Source organism: Pristis pectinata, chromosome 29, assembly GCF_009764475.1.
Source record: "Pristis pectinata isolate sPriPec2 chromosome 29, sPriPec2.1.pri, whole genome shotgun sequence".
Taxonomy (NCBI): Eukaryota; Metazoa; Chordata; class Chondrichthyes; order Rhinopristiformes; family Pristidae; genus Pristis; species Pristis pectinata.
Window position 1 is genome coordinate 26,317,839 of NC_067433.1, and position 22,278 is coordinate 26,340,116.

Genomic DNA, 22,278 nt, shown 5'->3' on the forward strand with positions numbered 1-22,278 from the left:
TGTATATATCTGTGTATGTACAGTGAGGGATAGTGTGTACACATTTGTGTCTGTACTGCCAGGTACTGTGGGTGCATACTGGACAGTCATGTATTCTGTGTATGTATACCTCTGTCTGTACAGTGAGGTACTTTTTGTGTATACATATGTGTCCGTACAGTGAGGTACTGTGTGTGTCCACATCTGTGCCTTTACAGTGAGGTACTTTGCGTGCATGCATTTGTGTCTGTGCAGTGAGGTCCTCTGTGTATACATCTGTGTCTGAGCAGAGTGGCAATGTGTCTTTTAACATCAGTATCTGTACAGTCAGGTACTGATTCTGTATACATTTGTATTCATTCAATGAAGTACTGTGTGGAAATTTCAGTGTCTGTGCAGCGATGTACAGAGTGTGTAGACATCTGTCTCTGTACAGTTATGTTCTCTGGGCGTGTACATCCACGACCACAGTGAGGTGCTGTGGCTGTATCCATCTGTATCTGTAAACTGAGGTTCTCCGGTTGTGCACGTTTGTGTCTGTACAGTAAGATATTGGGTGTGCATACATCTGTGTATGTGCAGTGAGTGCATGTGTGCATACACAAGTGTCTGTAGAGTGAAATACAGTATGTGTATACATCTGCATCTATACAGTCTGGTACTATGTGTGTCTACATCAGTGTCTGTACAGAAAGGAACTGTGGGTGTGTACATCAGTGTCTGTATAGCGTGGTACTGTGTGTCTGCATCTGTGTCTTTTCAGTGAGGTACGCTGTGTGAATAGCGTAGTGCCTGTATGGTGAAGAGGTGTGTGGCATATGTTATTCCGTGTCTGTACAGTGAATTACTGTGTGTGTATTCATCTGCGTCTCTACCATCAGATACTGTTGGTGTATACATCTGTGTCTGTGTAGTGAGGTACTGTGGGTGAGTACATGTATGTCTGTCCAGTTAGGATATGTGTGTGAAAAATCGGTGTCCTCACAGGAGTGTGTACATCGGTGTGTACAGTGATGTATTGTGTATTTATACATCAGTATCTGTACAGTAAGGTATTCTGCGTGTATACAGCTGTGTCTTTACTGTGAGGTACTGGGAGTGTATACATCAGTGTCTGGACAGAGGGTACTGTGTGTGAATAAATCACTGTCTGTACAGTGAAAAATTGTGTGTGCCCAAATCTATGTCTGCACAGTGATTTACTGTGTGTATACATCTGCCTCTGTGCTGTCAGGAATGGTGTCTGTACAGTGAGGTACTGTGGAAGAACACACGTTTTTTTCTCCAGTTATGCACTGTGGGTGTGTACACCCGTATCAGTACAGTGAGGTACTGTGTGTGTATACTTCTGTGTCTCTATAGTGAGGTTATGTATGTGTATATATCTGTGTCAGTACAGTGATGAAACGTGGATGTATACATTGGTGTCTCTAAAATGAGATACTGTGTCTGTATCTATCTGCGTCTGTACAGTGAGGTACTATGGGTTTATAAATCTGTGTGTACAGTGAGGTACGGTGTATATATCTGTGTCTGTGCAGTTAGGAACTTTGCATACATCTGTGTCTGTACAGTAAGGTACTATGCCTGTATGCATAAGTGTCTGTACAGTGACGTCCTAAGGGTGTGTACATCTGTGCCTGTATAATAAGGTATTTTACATGAATATATGTATGATTACAGTGAGGTTATGTGGCTCTTTCAAATGTGTGTCTACATTTGAGATTCTGTATGTGGGTATGTCTGTGTCCATACATGAGGTACTGTGCATGTGTAAATCTCTGTCTGTACAGTGAGGGACAGTGGGTACACACATTGATGCCTATACAGTGATGAACTGTGTGTGTATACATGTGTGTTTGTACAGTCAGGTACTCCAGGTGTGTACATCTATGACTGTACAGTGAGGTAATCTGGTTGTATTCATTGGTGTCTGTACAGTATGTTATTGTGTGTGTGTATCACATGTTTCTGTAGAGTGAAATGCTGTGTGTTTACATCTCAGTCTATGGACAGTAAGGTGTTGTGTATGTGTGCATCTGTGTCTGTACAGTGAGGTACTGTGTGTATAAATCTGTCAGTGCGGTGAATTCCTGTGTATACATACAGTACATCTGTGCCCTGACAGTGAGGTACAGTGGTTGAATACATCTATATTTGGACAGTGAGCTATTGAGGAGGTAGACATCTGTGTCATAGCACATAGAACACTACAGCGCAGTACAGGCCCTTCAGCCCATAATGATGTGCCGACATTTTATCCTGCTCTAATTAACCCTTCCCACCCACATAGCCCCCATTTTTCTATCGTTCATACTGTATGTCTATCTAAGAGTCTCGTAAATGTCTCCAATCTTCTCCCCCGCCACAAAGTCTGCCAACAGTGCATTCCACACACCCACCACTCTCTGCGTAAAAAAACTTTCCACTGACATCTCTTGTATCTTCCTCCAATCCTTAAAATTATGCCCCCTCGTATTAGCCATTATCACCCTGGGAAAAAGTCTCTGACTATCCACTCGATCTATGCTTTTTATCATCTTGTACACCTTTATCATGTCACCTCTCATCCTCCACTCCAAAGAGAAAAGCCCTAGTTTACTCAACATATCCTCACAAGACATGCTCTCCAATCCAGGAAAAATCCTGGTAAATCCACTCTGCACCCTCTCTAAAACATCCACATCCTTCCCATAATGAAGTTTACCAGAACTGAAGACAATACTCCAAGTGTGGTCTAACCAGAGTTCTGTAGAGCTGCAACATTACCTTCATACCTCAACTAATGAAGGCCAACACAACAAACGACTTCTTAACAACCCTATCAACTTGCGCCGCAACCTTGAGGGATCCATAGACAAGGACCCCAAGATCCCTCTGTTCTTTCACATTGCTAAAAGTCCTGCCATTAGCCTTGTATTCTGCCTTCAGATTTGTTCTTCCAAAGTGTATCACTTCACACTTTTCCAGGTTGAACGCCATGTGCCACTTCTAAACCCAGCTCTGCATTCTATCAATGTCCTGTTGTAATCAACTGCAACCTTCTACACAATCCACACACCAACAACCTTTATATCATCAGCAAACTTACTCACCCACCCTTCCACATCCATATCCAAGTCATTTATAAAAATCACAAAGAGCTGGGGTGCAAGAACAGATCCTTGCAGAACACCACTGGGCACTGACCTCCAGGCAGAACACGCTCCATCTACCACCACCATCTGTCTTCTATGGGCGAACCAATTCTGAATCCACGTTCCCCTGGATCCCATGCCCCTTGACTTTCTGAATGAGCCTTCCATGAGGAACCTTATAAAACGCCTTACTAAAATCCATATACGCCACAGCCACTGCTCGACCTTCATCAATATTCTTTGTCACATCCTCAAAGAATTCAGTCGGGCTCGCGAGGCTCGACCTCACCCTTACAAAGCCATGCCGACTGTCGATAATCAGCCTATGTTTCTCCAAATTCCCATAAACCATGTGTCTAAGAATCTTCCCCAGTAGTTTGCCCACCACTGAAGTAAGACTCAGTAGTCTGTATTTCCCAGGGTTATCCCTACCTCCTTTCTTAAACAAAGGAACAACATTTGCCACGCTCCAATCACCTAGAACTATTCCTGTGGCCAGTGATGACACAAAGATCATCGCTAAAGGCGCAGAAATCTCTTACTTTGCTTCCCATACATATCCCGTCTGGCCCTGGTGACTTATCTATCCTAATTGTTTTCAAAAGTTCCAGCACATCTTCTCTCCTCATGCGAACATACCCTAGCATATCAGCCTGTTGTCTGCCATCCTCACAAATGTCACCTTCTCTCTCATTGGTGAATACTGAAGCAAAGTATTCATTAAGAACCTCCCCTACCTCTTATGACTCCAGTCCTTTATCCCTGATCGGTCCAACCCAGTGTCTTTAAAGTGAGTTTCTGTGTGTTCACATCTATGTCTGTACCGTAAGGTATTGTGGGTTTATACACCTGTGTCTTGACAGTGAGGGACTCTGGTTGTATATATCTGTGTCTATGCAGTAAGGTACTGCGTTTATATGCATCTGTGTCTGTACAGTGAGGAGCTGTATTTGTATAAATCTGTGTTTGTACAGTGCAGTACTGTGGGTGTCTTCATCAGTGTCAGCAGAGTGAGGCAGTGAGTGTGTATACATCTGAGCCAGTACAGTAATGAACTGTTAATGTATATATCTACATCAGTGCAGTTTGCTGTACAATAAGTGAAAATGGGTGTGTCCACCAGTTTAATTCTGGTGAGGTACAATGGATATGTAAATCTGGATCTGTACAATGCGGTAAAGTGGGTGTGCACATCTGCGTCTGTTCCATGAGGTAATGTGTATTTATAAATCTCTGTCTGTGCAGTGAGGTGCTGTGTGTACATAAATCAGTGTCTGTACAGTGAGGTACAGTGTGTGTTTACATTTGTGACTGTATGGTGAATTAATGTGTGTGTAGATATCTGTGTAATTACCATGAGGTACAGTTTGTGTATTTGCCTGTCACTGTACAGTGAAGTACTGTGCTTGCAGACACCTGTTCCTGTACAGTGCGGTGCCATGTGCTTATACATCTGTGCCCCTGCAGTTAGGTTCTGTGGGTGAATACATATTTGTCTCTACAGTAAGGTTCTGCGTGTGAACATCAGTGTCTGCGCAATGAGGTAATGTGTGTGTATGCACCTGTACAGAGAGGCACTGAGTGTGGAAATATCTGTTTCTGTACAGTGAGTTGCTGTGTGTGTATACATTAGTTTCTGGAGGGTGAGCTACTTTGGGTGTCTACATCAGTGTCCTTACAGTGAGTTTGTCTGTGTATATAACTGGGTTCTTACAGTGAAGTACCGTGTTTGTATACATCTGTGGTAGTGCAGTAAAATACTGTGGGTGTGTACATCTGTCTGTACAGTGAGGGACGGTGTGTTATACATCTGTCCTAGAGTGAGGTTCTCTGTGTCCATCTGTGCCTATACATTGAGGTAATCCATGTGTTTACATCTATGTCCTTACAGTGAGGTACTGTGAGTGTTTACGTCTGTGTCTGTACACTGAAGTTTTGTAGCTGTGCACATCTGCGTCTGTACAGTGCAGTACTCTGGGTGTATACATCTGTGTCCTTACCATGTAGTGTAGTGCATGAATACATTTGTGTCCAGCTGTTGATGTACTGTGGTTATGTACATCTGTATCCTTATAATGGGCCCCTTGTGTGTATATACCCGTGTCTGGACAGTGAGGTTCTCTGAGTGTGTACATGTGTTTCTGGATAGTGAGGTACGTGATTGTGTACTTCTGTATCTGTACAGTGAGGAACTGTGCGTGTCTATACACTTGTGTCTGTACAGTGAGGTACTGTGTGTGTAAACATCTGTGTCCTTACAGTGAGTACGGTGGGTGTATACATTTCTGTCCTTACTGTGATGTACTGTGAGTGTAAATGTGTGTCCAGACCGTGAGGTGCAGTGGGTGTGATTATCTCTGTCTGAAGAGTGAGGCCTTGTGTGTGTACATCTGTGTCTGTACAGTGAGGTACTGTGAGTATATACATCTTTGTCTCTACAGTGTGGTTCAATGTATCCCTCTGTACAGTGAGGTACTGTGTGTGTTTACATCTGTGTCTAGCCAGAGAGGTACTGTAGGTGTGTAAATCTGTGTATGTGCAGTGAGGTACTTTGGGTGTAAACATCAGGGTCCTTACAGTGAGGTCTGAGTATGTGTGTACATCTGTGTGTGAGTACATATGTGTCCATACAGTGAGGTACTGTGTGTGTATATACAGCTTTTTCTGCACAATGAGGTTCTGTGTGTGGATGCAACTGTATCCGGACAGTGAGGAGCTGTGTTTGTTTCTGTCTGTGTCATACCGTAAGGTATTGCACATGTATACATCTGTGTCCAGACATTGAGGTACTGTGGCTATTTACATGTGTCCTTCCCGTGAGGTGCTTTGGATGTGGACATCTGTGTCTGGACAGAGAGGTACTGATTCTGTGTAAATCTGTGTCTGTACAGTGCGTTACTCTGGGAGCATACATATGTGTCTCATTACAGTGAGCTACTGTGTGTGTATATATCTGTAGCTGCTGAGGGAGAAACTGTGCGTATAAATCTGTGTCTGTACTGTGAGGTAATATGTGTGTATACGCCTGTGTATCTGTAGATTGGGTGTTTATATACATCTGTGTCTGTACAGTGATGTACTGTGTGCAGATCCATCTGGACAGTGAGATACTCTGGGTGTATACATCAGAATCAGAACAACGGTACTGTGGCTGTGTCCATCTGCATCTTACAGTCATGCATTGTGTGTACACATTGGTGTCTGTACTGTGAGGTTAAGTGGGTATACGCCTCTGTATCTGTAGATTGAGGTACTGTGTTTATATACGTCTGTGTCTGTACAGTGATGTACTGTGTGCAGATCCATCTGTATCTGTACGTTGAGGCACTGTTGATACACATTTGTGTCTGCAGAATGAGGTAATCTGGTTGTATACATCTGTGTCTGCAGAGTGAGGTACGCTGGGTGTATACATCTGTGTCTGCAGAATGAGGTACTGTTGGTGTGTACATCAGTGTCTGCACAGTGAGATGCTGTATGTGTGTGTACATCTGTGCCTCCATAGTGAGGTACTGTGTGTGTATACATCAGTGTCTGTACAGTGAGGTAGTGAGTGTGCATTCCTCTGTGTCAGCACATTGAGGTACTGTGTTTGCAATATCTGTGTCCGTCTCATGAGGTGCTCTGGGTGTATGCATTTGCATTTTTGCAGTAAGGTAATGTGTGTATAATTATCTGTGCCTGTGCAGTGAGGTACCGTGGATGTGTACATCTGTATCTGTACAGAGACTAATGATGCGTGTGGATATCTGTGTCTGTGCAGTGAGTTACTGTGGGAGTGTATATTTGTGTCCTTACTATAGGGTACTGTGGGTGAAAACATTTGTGTCTGTGCAGTGAAGTTCTGTGGGTCTGTACAACTGTGTTCACTGAGGTAGTGTGGTTGTGCATATGTTGTTTGGTTGTTCAGTGGGGAATGTGGGTGTATCCATCTGTGTCTGTGCAGTGAGTTACTCTGTGTGTGTCCATCTGTGTCTGCACAGTGAGGTAATTTGTGTAAAAAGTTTTGTGTCCCTGCAGTGTTATTGTGCATGTGCACACAACTGTTTCCTTGCACTGAAGTACTGCGTGTGAATAGAAATGCGTTGTTACAGTGACATCCTGTGGGTGTACATAACTGTGTCGTTACAGGGTGTTACAGGGAATGAATGGAAATATGTCCTTACAGTGATGTACCGTGGGCTTATAGAGCTGTGGCCCGAGAGTGAGCGAGTGTGGGTATATTGAGCTTGTTCTTGCCATAAGTTAAGTGCCTGTACACAACGATGATCTTACAGTGAGGTGACGTGTGTATTCAGCTTCACCTTACGGTAATTTACTTCAGGTGTATATTTATTCAACCATACACTACAATTTTTATTGGAAGTGTGGCCAAATTTCTGATCTGAAACCCATTGTTCCGTTTGAGGCCACAGTAGTTATGCCTGTCTGTCACAATTTTGAAAAATATTAACCTGGTAAAAATTAAATCCGATTTATTTTTCAGTGCTGTGCATCTTTCTGGGTACAAAAGACAACACCAACCACCCCTTCCTGAAGGTCTGCACAACAACAAAGAAAATACATTCACTGCAGAAACCCTGGTTGGCATTCCGTTTTCTTCTTTTAAAGCAAATAATGTTACAAACTGTGCTTTTGACACCAAATGTAAACAGCATGTGGCAATGACATTACTGTGACACCAGGGCAGGAAAGGGGTATGAATGTACAAGAGCCTCATGGAGCTGTGACCAAGCACAACTTTACCAACTGCAGGAATAAACTGATGGCCACCACCTGACCACTGGTCTATAAACTCTACCATTGGTGGTGAAATTGGACACAATACACCAGACCCTTTGTGTCCTTTGTTACTGTGGGGGAAGGGGAAGGTGTCCTAACAGTGAAATGTTCAGTGCAGAGAGAATTGTGTTCTTGCAGTGGGTTACTTTAGGCGGATAGATGTGTGTACTTACAATGAGGAGTTTTCATTGTTATGTTATGTTACAGTTTAGTCTTGGCTGCCAGTACTGGTCCATCTGCTGACTGTACATTGTTGGGAGTGTACTGGTGAGGAAGTAAATGGTTAAGAAATTGTGACCGTACATATAAATAATGAAAATAAAATAAGCAAGCAAGCCCCTGACTCAAGACCAGGTGGTTGTCCTAAACAATGACTGTGAGGTTTGTCTTAAAACAATGAGAGTGATGTTTGTCTTTGTATCTTGGTTCCCCAACAGAAATTGGTGTTGCCGCATTGTTTAAGTGTGTGACAAGGACTGTATAAGTTAATGCCTGCCCCTCTGTATTGTGGAGACCTCCGATAAAGACTCTACATGAGAGTTAGAGGAGAATTCTCCTTGGCAGTATACTGCTAATGAATGCATTTTAACATAATTAATCCGTGGCACTGTGTGATTTTGCAGCAGGCAGGATTAGGAACATAAAATGGGAAAACACCTCCGCAGATGCTGCAGGACCTGCTTAGTTCCTCCAGCACTTTGTTTGCGTTACTATTAGAGCCTATTATCCCCACGGCCTTTCAGAGAAGAGCAGCATCAGCAGCCAGGTCTGTGGCACAACGACTGGCTCTGATGTACAGCAGGGGAGGGTGGAGACAAGGGGAGCTGTAGTGATAGGAGACCCCACAGTGAAGGAGACAGACAGGAGATTCTGTGGCTGTAAACGAGACTCCAGGATGGCGAGTTGTCTCCCGGGTTCCAGGGTCAAGGACGTCTTTGAGCGGTTCCAGAACATTCTCAAGGGGGAAGGGAGCAGCCAGAGGTCAGTGTACACATTGAAACCAACGACACAGGGACGTAAAGGAATGGTGTTCTGCAGAGTGACTATGGGGAGTTAGAAGCAGGAGCTCAAAGGCTGAAATCTCTGGATTACTGCTGGTGCCACGTGCTGGTGAGGGGAGGTACAGGAGGACAGGACAGGTGAATGCGTGGCTGAGAAGCTGGTGCAGGAGGGAAGGGGTCAGGTTCTTGGACCATTGGGATCTCTCTGGGGCAGAGATGACATGTACAAGACGGACAGGCTGCACCTGAATTGGAGGGGGACCAATAATCTGGCAGTGGGATAAACTGGTGCTGCTCGTTAGGGTTTAAACTGGTCTTGTCCGGGGATGATATGTGGCAGATGAGAAGGACGAGGCAAATCTGGATGTTACAGTGAGCAAGACAAAGAGACGAAACAGGCAGGGGCAAGGCAGGGAGTGAGGTGGGTCTGACGGGCTAAACTGTGTTTATTTTAATGTGTGACAGCTGACAGGTCAGGCAGGTGAACCCAGGGCATGGGGTGGCACATGGGATTATGGTGCCCTAGCTGTTACGGGATGAGACAGGCAGCTCAATGAGCCGGGGTACAGATGCTTGAGGCATGAGAGAGGTGGGAGGTAGTTGGGGTTTTCCTTGGGAGAACATCACAGCTATCCTCAGAGGATAATCCAGACCATCTAGCCAAGCAACATGGGGAGAATTTAGAAATAAGAAAGGTGTGCTCAGTTTGATGGGATGATGAGATATACATTCCCTGCCCATATCGATCCCCCTCCTCCTGGCAATCGCCAGTAAGATTTAGATGAGGGATGTGAAGGGAGATCGCAGATAGCTGTTGGAATAATAGGCTGTGATAGTAATTCACAAAAAGTGCTGGAGGAACTGAACAGGTCAGGCAGCATCTGTGGAGGGAAATAAACTTTTGGAAGTAGGTGATTTTATCTTCCCTAATATTGACTGGTACGGCCGCAGCGTAAAAGGATTAGATGGGGCAACATATGCTGAGTGGGTCCAGGGAAGTGTTTTCAAGCAATGTGAAGACGTTCCTCCCAGAGGGGGCACAACACTCAACCTCCTCCTGGGACATAAGGCTGGACAAGTGACTGACCTGTCAGTCGGGGAGCACCATGGTGCCAGGGACCATAATCCCATTGTTTTTAAATAGTTACAGGAAAGGATAGGGCTGGTCCATGAATTAAAATCCTAAATTGAGGAGAGGCAAATTTTGATATCATTGGACAGTAACTTGCAAGGTTTATTGCGAGAGTCTCTTAACAGATGAAAGGATATCTTGCAAGTGGGAGTCATTAAAAGTGGGATAGGAAGACTTCAGGGCCAAAGTCTCCCTGTTAGAGTGAACGGTAAGGCTGGCAGGGTGAGGGAAGTGAATTCGATTCGTGGTGGATTTGAGGATTTGGTCAGGAAAACATAAGGAGGCATGTGTCAGGTTTAGGTAGCTCGGATGACGTGAATCCCTTCAGGAGTATAATAAATGTAGGAGTATACTTAAGATGGAAGTTATAAAAGCAAACAAAGGACATGAGATATCCCTGACCGATCAGGTAAAGAGGAATTCTGAAGGATTCTCTTAGCAAATTAAGAGCAAAGGGGCAACTAAGGAGATAACAGGTCCCTGTAAGGATCGGTGTCATTGTCTATCTGTGGAGCACAGGACATGGGTGTGTTTTTACATGGACACTGGTCATCTTTATTTACTTCAGAGAAAGACATGGGAGGTGGTGAGTAGAGCGAAAAGGATAGTGCTATCCTGAAATACACCGTCAAAATGAAAGTGGAGGTGCAGGCGATCTGGATAAATCTTTGGTACCTGGATCCGAGGATGTTGTTGGAAGTAGTTGCGGTCATTGCTTGGGCTGGAGGAGGAAGTCCTCCTCCTCCAGCCCCAGCAATGACCGCAACTACTTCCAACATCCAAAGAGAGTATAGAGAGTTAGGTGCAAAGTAGAAGGACAGGACCTCCAAGGCTGCAATCTCAGGATTGCTACCCATGACACGTGCGAGTGAGGCGAGAAGCAGGAAGATAATGCAGCTAAATACGTGGCTCAGGAGATGGTGAAGGAGGGAGGGCTTCATGTTTCTAACTAATTGGGCTTTGTCCAGGGAAAGTGTAACCTGTTCCGACGAGACAGTATGCACCTGAACTGGAAGGGGACCAACATACTTGCGGGTAGATTTGCTAGTGCTGCTCCAGGGGTTTAAACTAGATTTGCAGGGGGAGGGGAACCAGAGTGTGAGAGCAGACAGTGAAGTGGAGGAGGTTAAAGGTCATGCGAGGACTGCATGTATAAGCAGAAATCAAAGGGTTGTACGTGATAGAAAAGTTCTCGGGTGCATCCATTTCAATGCAAGGAGAATTGTAGGTAAAACAGAGGAGCTCAGGGAGTGGATTGGCATGGGGGATTATGACATTATTGCTGTTAATGAGACTTGTTTTCAGGAGGGGCAGGACTGGCAGCTTAATGTCCCGGGGTTCCGTTGTTTCAGGCATGATCGAGTGGGAGGGATGAACGAGGGAGGAGTGGCATTATTAGTCAGGGAAATTATCATAACTCTGCGTAGACAGGACAGCCCGGAGGGCTTGTCTACAGAGGCCATATAGGTGGAACTGAGGAACGGGAAACGTGTGACCACACTAATAGAGTTGTATTATAGACACCCAATAGTCCGAGAGAATTGGAGGATGAAATCTGTAGAGAGATAGCAGACCGATGTAGAAACAGAAAGTTGTAAAAATAGGGAATTTTAACTTTCCACATATTGACTGGGACTCCCACACTGTGAAAGGACTGGATGGCTTGGAGTTTGGCAAATGTGTTCAGGAAAGTTTTCTAAATCAATAATAGGTACCAACGAGAGAGAGTGCAATATTTTCTCTCCTGTTGGGGAAACAGACAGGTCAGGTGACGGAAGTATGTGGAGGTGAACATTTTGTGTCCAGTGACCATAATATCATTAGGTTCATTTAAATTATGGACAAGGATAAGTCTGGTCCTCGAGGTGAGGTTCCAAATTGGAGAAAGGCCAATTTTGTGGAAATGAGAAAGGGTCTAGGAAGACTGGATTGGGATACGTTGTTTTCTGGCAAGGATGTGTTCAGCAAATGGAAGGCCTTTAAAGGCGAAATTTTGAGAGTGCAGAGTTTGCATGTTCCTGCCAGGATTAAAGTCAAAGTTAACAGGCATAGAGAACCTTGGTTTTCAAGGGATAATGGCGATCAGGTTAAGAAAAAGAGAGAGGTGTAAAGCAGGTATAGGCAACTAGGAATACATGAGGTACTTGAAGATTATAGAAAATACTAAAGAAGAAGATACGAAAGAAGGAAATCAGGAAGGCAAAAAGAAGACATGAGGTTGCTCTGGCAGATAATATGAAGGTAAACCCGAGGGGGTTCGACAAGTATATGAAGAGTAAAAGGATAGTAAGGGACAAAATTGGTCCCCTGGAAGATCAGAGTGGTCGTCCATGTGTGGAGCCGCAGGAGATGGGGGAGATCTTAAACTGTTTTTTTTTTGCATCAGTATTTACTCAGGAAACGGGCATAGAGGATATGGAAGGAAGGGAAACAATCAGTAGTGTCATGGAACATATAGACATTAAAGAGGAGGATGTGCTTGCTGCCTTACAGCAGATAAATCCCCTGGGACTGACAAGATATTTCCTCGGACCTTGAGGGAGACTAGTGTAGAAATTTCAGGGGCCCTGACAGATATATTTAAAATATCCTTAGCCACGGGTGTGGTGCCAGAGGACTGGAGGGTAGCTCATGTTGTTCTGTTGCTTGAAAAAAGGTTCTAAAAGTAAACCAAGTAATTACAGGCCAGTAAGCCTGACATCAGTAGTAGGTAAATTATTGAAAGGTGTTCTGAAAGATCGGCTATACAAGTATTTGGACAGCCAAGGGTTGATTTAGGATAGTCAGCATGGCTTCGTGCGTGCTAGATCGTGTTGAGTGAAACTGGAAGAAATTTTCAAGGAGGTTACCAAGAAGGTACATGAAGGAAATGCTGTGCAGGTTGTCTGCATGGACTGTCGTGAGACCCTTGACAACGTCCCATATGGGAGGTTAGTTCAGAAGGTTCAGTCACGAGGTTTCCGTGGTAAGGTTGTAAACTTGATTCAAAATTGGCTGTGTGGGGGAAGACAGAAAGTGGTAGTGGATGATTGTTTCTCAGACTGGAGGACTGTGACTAGTGCTGTGCCTCAGGAACCTGTGCTGGGACCATTGTTGTCTGTTGTCCGTATCAATGATCTGGATGATAATGTGGTAAATTGGATCAGCATGTTTGCTGATGACACTAAGATTATGGGCGTTGTGGACAGCGAGGAAGACTTTCAAAGCTTGGAGAAGGATCTGGACCAACTGGAAAAATGGGCCAGAAAATGGCAGATGGAATTTAATGCAGGCAAGGGTGAGTTGTTGTATTTTGGAAGGACAAATCAAGGTAGGACATACACAGTAAATGGTAGGGCACTGAGGAGTGCAGAGGAACAAAGGGATCTGGAGGTTCAGAATCATAATACCCTGAAAGTGGCGTCACAGGTAGACAGGGTTGTAAAGAAGGCTTTTTACATCCTGGCATTCATAAATCAAAGTATTGAGTATAGGAGTTGGGATGTTATGGTCAAGTTATATAAGGCACTGGTAGGCCAAATATGGAGTATTGTGTGCAGCTCTGGTCCCCTAACTACACGAAGGATATCAGCAAGATTTAAAGAGTGCAGAGAAGATACACTACAATGTTGTTGGGTCTTCAGGCGTTGAGTTACAGGGAAAGATTGAAGAGGTTAGGACTTTATTTTTGGAAAGCAGAAGAATGAAGGGAGATTTGATAGAGGTTTACAAAATTATGAGGGGTATAGACAGAGTAAATGCAAGTAGGCTCTTTCCACCTAGATTAGGAGAGATAAATACGAGAGGACATGACTTTAGGGTGAAAGGGGAAATACTTAGGGGAATATGAGAGGGACCTTCTTCATTCAGAGAGTGTTTGGTGTGTGGAACGGGCTGCCATCTGACGTGGGCTCACTCTTAAGTTTTAAGAATAAATTCGATAGATTCATGGATGGGAGAGGTCTGGAGGGTTATGGAGTCGGTACGGGTCAATGGGACTAGCGGAATAAATTTTCAGTACAAACTAGAAGGGCAGAATGGCCTGTTTTCTGTTCTGTAGTGCTATATGGTTCTATGGCTCTGACGGAGTTTATGTATCATCCTCAACCATCGTTGATGTACCGGAAGACTGAAGGCTGGATGATGTTGTGCTTTACTGAAGAAGGTTGCAAGGAAAAGCCAGAGAACTACAGGAAGGTGACCCTTACATCAGTGGTGGGAATGTTACTGAAGGGCATTCTGACGGACAGGATCTATCAGCATTTGGAAAGGCAAGGACTGGTCAGGGACAGTCAGCATTTCTTTGTCCATGGAAAAATTATGTCTCACGAATTTGACTGTGATTTTTGCAAAGGTGATGGAGCAGATTTATGAGGAGAGGGTGGTAAAAGTTGTGCACATGGCTTTTGGAAAGGCCCTGAAAATGTCCTGCCTGGTAGGCTGGTCTGAACAGAGGTTGAGCTGCTGAATAGATACATCACTGACTTGGTGGAAGGAAGATGGCGTGGGAGGGCAGGGTTGTTTTACAGATTAGAGGCCAGTGACCGGTGATGTGTGGCAGGGATGTGTGCAGCTCCCCTGCTGTTTGTCATCTATATTCATGTTTTGAGAAGAATGTTGATTGCGTGATCAGTCAGGTCGCAGAGGACTCCACAATTGGTGGTGCTGTGGAAAGTGAGGAATTTTGTAAAAGTTACAACAGGATACTGATCAACTGGTGAAGTGGGCAAAGGAATGGCAGGTGGAATTTAACTCAGACACGTGTGAAGTGATACTTTCTTTGGGAATTTAAAGCATGCCGGTGCATTCATGGTGAATGGCAGTGCCCCGGCAGGTGTTCTTGAACAGAGACACCTAGAGGTACAAGTACATAGTTCCCTGCAGGTGGCAACACAGGTAGACAGGGTGTTGAAGAAGGCACATGGCATGACTGCCTTCATCAACAGAGACAGTCAGTACCGGAGGTGAGACCTCGTGATCCAGTTCTGAAAGGTGTTGGTGTGAAGTGTTGTGTGAAGTTCCAGTCCGATGCTGGAGGAAGGATGTGATTAAAATGGGGAGGGGGCAGAAAAGCTTCACAAGGATGTTGCCTGGATTGGAGGGTTTGAGGGATTGGATCGGCTGGAACAGTTTCCTTGGAGTGAAACCGGCTGTTGACCTTACAGAGGTTTGTAAAATTATGAGGGACAGAGTCAGAGCCTTCTTCCCAGAGTGGAGGAGTCTAAGAGTAGAGGGAACAGAATTAAGATAACAGGGGAAATATTCAAAGGGAATCTGAGGGGTGCGGTTTCCATACAGAGAGTGGTGGGGCAATGGGTAAATGAAACGAGCTGCAAGAGAAGGTGGTAAAGGCAGATACAATGACACGGTTTAAGCAAACACATTGACAGGGACGGGAAGACGAACATTTTCAGGAAATATGGACCAAACACAGGGAAATGGAATTGATGCACAGGGTCACCTTGGTCAGCACGGACAAGTTGTGCCGAATGGCTTGTTTCCGTCCTGTGCACGTTTATGAATGGATGAATTTATAAATCTGATAGGACCGCTCAGGTTCATTCAGGGCTCAGAGCAGCACAGGTCAGTGGCACACACAGTCGTGTCACTCTCTGGTCCTCCTCACCGATACCCGGGGCTCAGCGCACCTGTTAAAACACCTTTCACACTGGTAGAACAAGGAGCCACCCACACAGATTTCCCCACAGATCCTCACCCAGATCTGTGGCCCTCAGACACCACTCTGTTCGACATTACCAAGATCCCTGGTATCGGGGTCCTTTTCTCCCCTTGGGCATCGGTACAACCAGTAGCCTGACACGGGTTCTGAAAGGACAACCATACTGGTGGGACTGGAGTCACACAGGGACCAGGCCAGGTAAGGGCGGCAGCCGACCTTCCCTCGCTGTGGGAAGATGATCACGTCATGTGGGATTTACCAACACCTCTCCTCATTTGACATTCAACTTTGTTCCAACCTACGTCCCCTGATTACACTTTCCCACAGGTACAGGACTAGAATGGGTTCATTCACAGTCACTATAGACCTCAGACCCTGGTGTGGCCAGAGCAGGACACAGTCAGAAACAGTATAAGTCCCGAATAGTGAAGTCCCAGGATCCTCAGTGATCCCTTCCGTACGGTGGCGAAGCTCCTGTACACTTTACCCAGTGCTCTTTGCCAAAGATTACATTCTGATGTTTGGCATGTTACTTTAAGTCTGGAATTCCCACAGCAGCTCTATTCTGGGAGCAGCTGATGTAACCTGGTTGTTCAGTGAGTGTAACTAACGTCAATGATCAGGAGACTGGTTCCGCTGGAGATTTCCCTCCTCTATAATAAGAGCTGCTGTGAACACCTGAGTACTAGTTTGGCAACAGGCCTGGCATTTTGTCATCAACAGAGGAATCACCACTTCTCCGCGAACATGGGAACCCGGATACCTGGACAAGTCCTGGCCATTTACTATCCAGTTCTGGCAGCTGTCGGTGTTCCTGGTGCGTAGGTCCTCACAGGTACTCACCCTGTTCATCTCTGTTAACTCTGCAGGTGCTGGTGATGGATGGGCGCCGCATTAATGTGCTGTTACGCTGCTGTATAATTCTGTGGGTGAGATCTGCTCAACCTTCATTTAAACTGTGATATCAGGCAGAGTTGTCGTGTTGTACTTTGACCACTGAAGGTGTTGCAGTGTGATGTGTAAACCAGCCGCCAGCGCCAGATCAGCGGTGACGGTGTGAGTTTACAGTGTACATTCAAGTGCGTGGGCAGAGAGAAGAAACACATTGATGATCCCAGTCTGTTAAATAGACCGTGAAATAATCCAGGATGGATGTCCCTGGGTCTCCCGGCTGTTACAGCACTGAGGCAAAGTAACCTGTTGTCAATGACTTCCTTTCTCTTTCAGGGACTATAGATTAGCCGTTAATGCTCCCACCCGGGTGTGAGTCAGTGCTGTCGTTCGGCTGCCCGAGACACGTTCGAGTTTCACTTCGATCCACTATCTTTATTCATGGGCGGCGTGGAATATTTCCACATCCAGAAATCTGTACCTGCTGGCCTGCAATAAAACCCTGAACTGCTGGCAAAGCTCAGCAGGTCAGAAGTAACCGGAGGAATGAGGAACAGTGAAGGATTCAGGTTGAAGTCACTTGATTAGGACTGAGGAAGGGAGAAAATAATTTAGTGTAGGTGGCAGAGGAAGTGGGGGGGGGGCAATGGGTGGAACACAGGGGATGTCTGGAAATGGTTGAGATGATGTTGCTGTTTCATGCAGAGTTGAGCTCCTCTGTCTGTGTAATGCGTTGTTCATGTTGTAAAGTCCATGGTTATGTCGTGAAGTCGGAACGAAGTGGTGACCTTGATTGGTTGAATTCCTCCTATTTGATGCAACTGTGATGAAAATGAATCCGTTGTGATTTACTCTGCCTCTAAATATGTGTTCTGGATGGTGGCTTGCAGTGTGCAACAGGGTGTGGGTGTCTGTTGTTTTCAGAAATTGTTTGATGGCGAATTTGCGTCCCTCATTTTCTGATGCCAATTTAAATACGGTGGTGTCCAGAAAGTCAACTTTCTTTTAATTTGTTATGGATTTGACTTTGGGTGATGGTTGTCAAAGATTTGAATGCCTACCTCTAAATCCGTTTCTGAATGTGTCCACACTCCCCAAATGTATCCAGGTGACTGTCATACACATTGGCCACCTGGGACACTTCTGGAATACTGTCTCTTCCCAGACTGCCAGAGATCTGTTGGCATAAACTGGGGCAAAAGTCTTCCCCGCTATTGTCGCCGTGACTTGTAAGTAGCATTTGTCATTGAATTCAAAGTCATTCTTTGTCAGTACCCAGTAACTTAGTTTGACCAAAGCTTCATCTGGTCTGTCACTGTCAGGGTTTATTCCTTGGATATGTTTAACAGCCTTCAGGCCCCTGTCTGTTTCTATGTTTGTGTCCGGGCTTACAATGTCCATGGTAAGGAGGGTCACGGACAGGGAGTTAACAATCTGTATAAAGTGGTATGTGTCCTTAATGCAGCTGGGGATTTGCTGTATCGAAGTCTGAGATAACATTGTACAGTCTGACCTGCATTTCCATTTATGCAACATTTTCTGTTTTGTTTCAGATTTTCAACATCCACAGTTTTTTGTTATATTTCCGTACAGGTCCGTAGCTGTGACGCTCCGTCTCCAGAACTGGAGCAGCTTTTCCATTTCCTTTTGTACGTTATGGTGGCATTTGAGCTCATGTGTTCTGACCTAAAATAAATTTCAGACTGTAGTCTGTAGAGATGGGGCCGTGTTATTGCCGGGACTGAGCACATTTCTATCTCGCTCCAGGCTCTGTTCAAATCTGAGATCAGATCTGGGGCGTGGACTTGGGTGACGGACGTGGCGCGTCCGGATCTGTTCACCACCCCTGTTTCTCTGTGAGAGGAGCCCCTGCAGTTCCAGAGCCCTCACACCAGCTAATTGAAGAGGGGTTGTTGAACTGATGCCCCCTTGTGGATGTCGGTACTTCCACAATGGTGTGTGGTGAGGTATCCCGGGTCTGTGACCCATCGTCAGTGGAGAAAGGCTGCAGATATTCCAGTTGGGAATGGGTCTGTGCACTGCGGGACACTGAGCCTGGAGTTTAAGGTACTGGGCAAAGTCCTTTGGTGTCAGGCAGCACACAGGGTCACGTGGCTGGAAAGGGAACTGGATGCGTTGGTGCGGTGTAAATTGTGTATCACACACAAAAATGAGGGGGGGGTCAGAAGTTAATTTCCCGTGGTCACTCTTTCCGCGGAGGATCGTTGTTGACTCCTGTTCACGCCTCAGAGATACTGACTGAATTGACCAGCACCTTCTGCATTCCTCACTTCCCATTCGTTTCACTGTGAATGTGCAGTGTTGCAGCTGGGCTCAGGTCTGCTGATTTTCGCTCTTGTTAATTCGTGCACTGTCCGTGAGTTGTCCCTTACATCTCATGACCAAGCTCAGTGTCAGATTCCACTGCCTCACAGTGGAAGTCTGACCTTGACCTTGGGTGTTGCTGTGTTGAGTTTGCACCTTCTCCCTGTGAGCGCGGTGGGTTCTCCGACTGCTCCGTTTTCCGCTCTCACACAAATGAATGTGAGTTGGTGGCTACTTCGCTGCTGCAAGTTACAAAATGTGTGTGGATGAATAGCAGAATGTGGGTTGACTTGATTTGAGTGTAAACCGGAAGTCTGAGTCCTTGACGTTATTCTACTTAAACGTAAATCATTCTCTCAGCTGGATTTTGTGTCCACAGGTGCTCAAGCGAGGGGGGAGGTCAGTCAGGTGTGTGAAATGCATGCAGGCACTTTGCTATATCACACCAGAGCGGGGATACAATGCTTCAAGTAGTCACCACACCAGTTCGGTCAGAGTTTCAGCACCGCGAAGAGTTGTGCTCTTCACATTCCAGCAATGACGCGACTTCACTGGAGGGAAGGCAGAGGAGGTTTGTCCGCCTGTTATTCCGCATGCAAATGGGAGCGATGAGGAATGATTAGAGAGAGAGAGAGAGTGGATGTTTTCGGTGGAACAGGTTATGAGGAAAAAATTCATTGAGATGCAGGTGATAATTGTTACCGAGGTACAGTAGTAATGTGTCATTTACCTTGGCAGACGGTGCAAAACCCTGGGAGGAATTTGCAGCGAGATAATAGAGAAGGGAAGGAAATGTCATTCCCAGTCACCTTCCGTCTCATCTGCATTATCACCGTGCCCAGACCTACTGCTTCTTCACGGTGTAGGCTTCGACTGGACTTTCATCCTGCCCGCATCCAAATGCACCGTCAACAAGTGCAGAACAGAGACCACAGTCTTCTTGCTCAATTCACTATTCACCTTCACTCTGCCAATATCTTTCTAAATGTTCCCACTGCCTTGCCCCATGGACATTCACCCTGTCCAGTCCACACTGCACCTTCACCCTGCTCGATCCCCACTACACCTTCACCCTTCCCGGTCCCCACTTCACTTTCACCCTGCCCAGTCTCCACTGCACCATCAAACTGCCCGGTCCCCAATGCACCTGCACACTGCCCCGTTCCCACTGTACGTTCAGACTGCCCGCTCCCCACTGCACTTTCACCCTGCCTTGTTCTGAATGCACCTTCACCCTTCCCGGTCCCCACTGTACCTTCACCCTGCCCATTCCCCACTGCACTTCCAGCCTGCGCGGTCCCCACTGCACCTTCACTCCCCCCGGTCCCCGCTGCACTTTCAACCTGCATGGTCCTCCCTGCAGCTTTACCCTTCTCGGTCTTCACTGCACCTCTACCTTGCCTATTCCTCAGTGCATGTTGATCTTACACACTGCGAATTTTAAATTCCCTTCTTACAACCTTCCCTGTGATTTCGCTCTGCCCTGTGAGTCATCACTTTCTCCACAGCCCTTTACATCCACAGCCCTCTCAGCAATTGTGGTTTCATCATGGTTGTTCGTGACGTGTGGTTTATAGAGTCCGCAGCAGACTCTGGTTCTCTCTGATGAGAAAATAGTCAAGTTTCCATAAATGTGGGGAAGAAGGTTATCCATCTTGTTACTCTTCTGTATATCCGACAGTTTTATATCGCCATACAGCGCAGCAGTGGGATATGTCATGCTCTTTCCTCTATCTGACCCCCAGCCTCTAAAGCAATTGGCGTCAGGCACGTTGACACTCATTTCCGGAACACAGGCACCAGCACCAGGTTTGATGTCCTGATCCAGCACTCGTCCCAAGAGCAGAGTATCAGTACGTTGAAGAGCTTGAGGTGTCGCTGCAAGTGAAGTTTGGTTGGACCAATAGAAAGTCCATTTCGAACTGTGCAGTTTGATGTCGCATTTGGGTCGGGGAAGTGTGAATATCCTGTGAACAGTCTTGTGGAATTAGTCAAACCATTGAAGGGATTTCAAATGGAACAGCACCGGGAACCAGTTGTCGGCACAGTTTTCGCCTCAGTTACAGTTCCCGCGCTACACAACCTTGGTTTGTTGGTTGGAGCGTTCAGTTCTTTGCCCTGCACCTTGTCTGTTCTCCAGTAATGACATGATATATTACTGCACAGAAGGAGGCCATTCAAACCATTGACTCCGCGTTATCTCCAAAGCAGGAACACTTCAACCACTTACTTTTCTGATTTACTGCAGTGCAGCAGCTTAATCCCCCTCACATACCCACCCCTCTGTGGTGGTCCCCTTACCATCACCTTGCACTATGAGGGAATTTACAGCATCCTTTTAACACACTGGAACGTCTTTGGGATGCAGCAAGAAATTGGAACCCTGCGAAAAAGAGAATCGGTCATCCGGAGAAGGTGGATTCTCCACCCAGTCAGTTTCCGAGGAGGGGGTCGAACCCGGGTTCCTGGTGTTCTGCGGAATGACGGTTTGTGTTTCCTCAGTTTCCCAGGGTGAATTATTGTATTCCCACTTTTACTCCGAAAGCTACATTCTCAGTGTCAGTCGGAAATTGTTTCAGCAGTTATTGTTGATTATCTCAAGGAAACATTATTTCTAATTTTCTCTCTCTTCCAGTGAACTTGGCGGCGATTGTGATCCTGTCCCGAGGGAAGTGCGGTCTCTCCAAATGTGTCACTCGCTACCTGGTGGGAATGGCAGCGGCCGATCTCCTGGTCGTCATCACTGACGTCATATCAAGAGCCATCGCTGGAATGTATTTCCCACTTTCATTCCTGACCATCACCCCCGTCTGCTCCCTGAACTACGTCCTGCTGTGTGTAGCCACTGTGAGCTCTGTCTGGTTCACCTTGGGTTTCACCTTTGATCGGTTTGTGGCCATCTGTTGCCAGACGCTGAGAGCAAAATATTGCACCGAGAGAACTGCGACTGTTGTTATCGGGACGGTGACTGTGCTGAGCTGTTTACTAAGCATCCCCTGGTATTTTACATTTGACCCAGAATATATCATCGACACGGTACCCCGTGGATGTATCTGGAAATGGGCATTCTCAAATTTACCCACATGGGCGTCATTTGAGTTGTTGATGTTTACTCTCACCCCTTGTCTCCCGTTCTTTTTGTTATTGCTGGTGAATTCAGTAACAGCCAGGTACATTTTACTCTCTGGTAGAATCCGCCGGGGGCTTCGGGGCCGCAACAATGCGGAGAATGACAAGGACACGGAGATGGATAACCGAAGGAAATCCATCGTTTTACTCTTCAGCATATCCGGCAGTTTCATACTGTTGTGGAGCACATTAGTTGTGCATATTGTGATTCAGCGTGTTCTGGGCGCTCAGCACAGTGCGGAC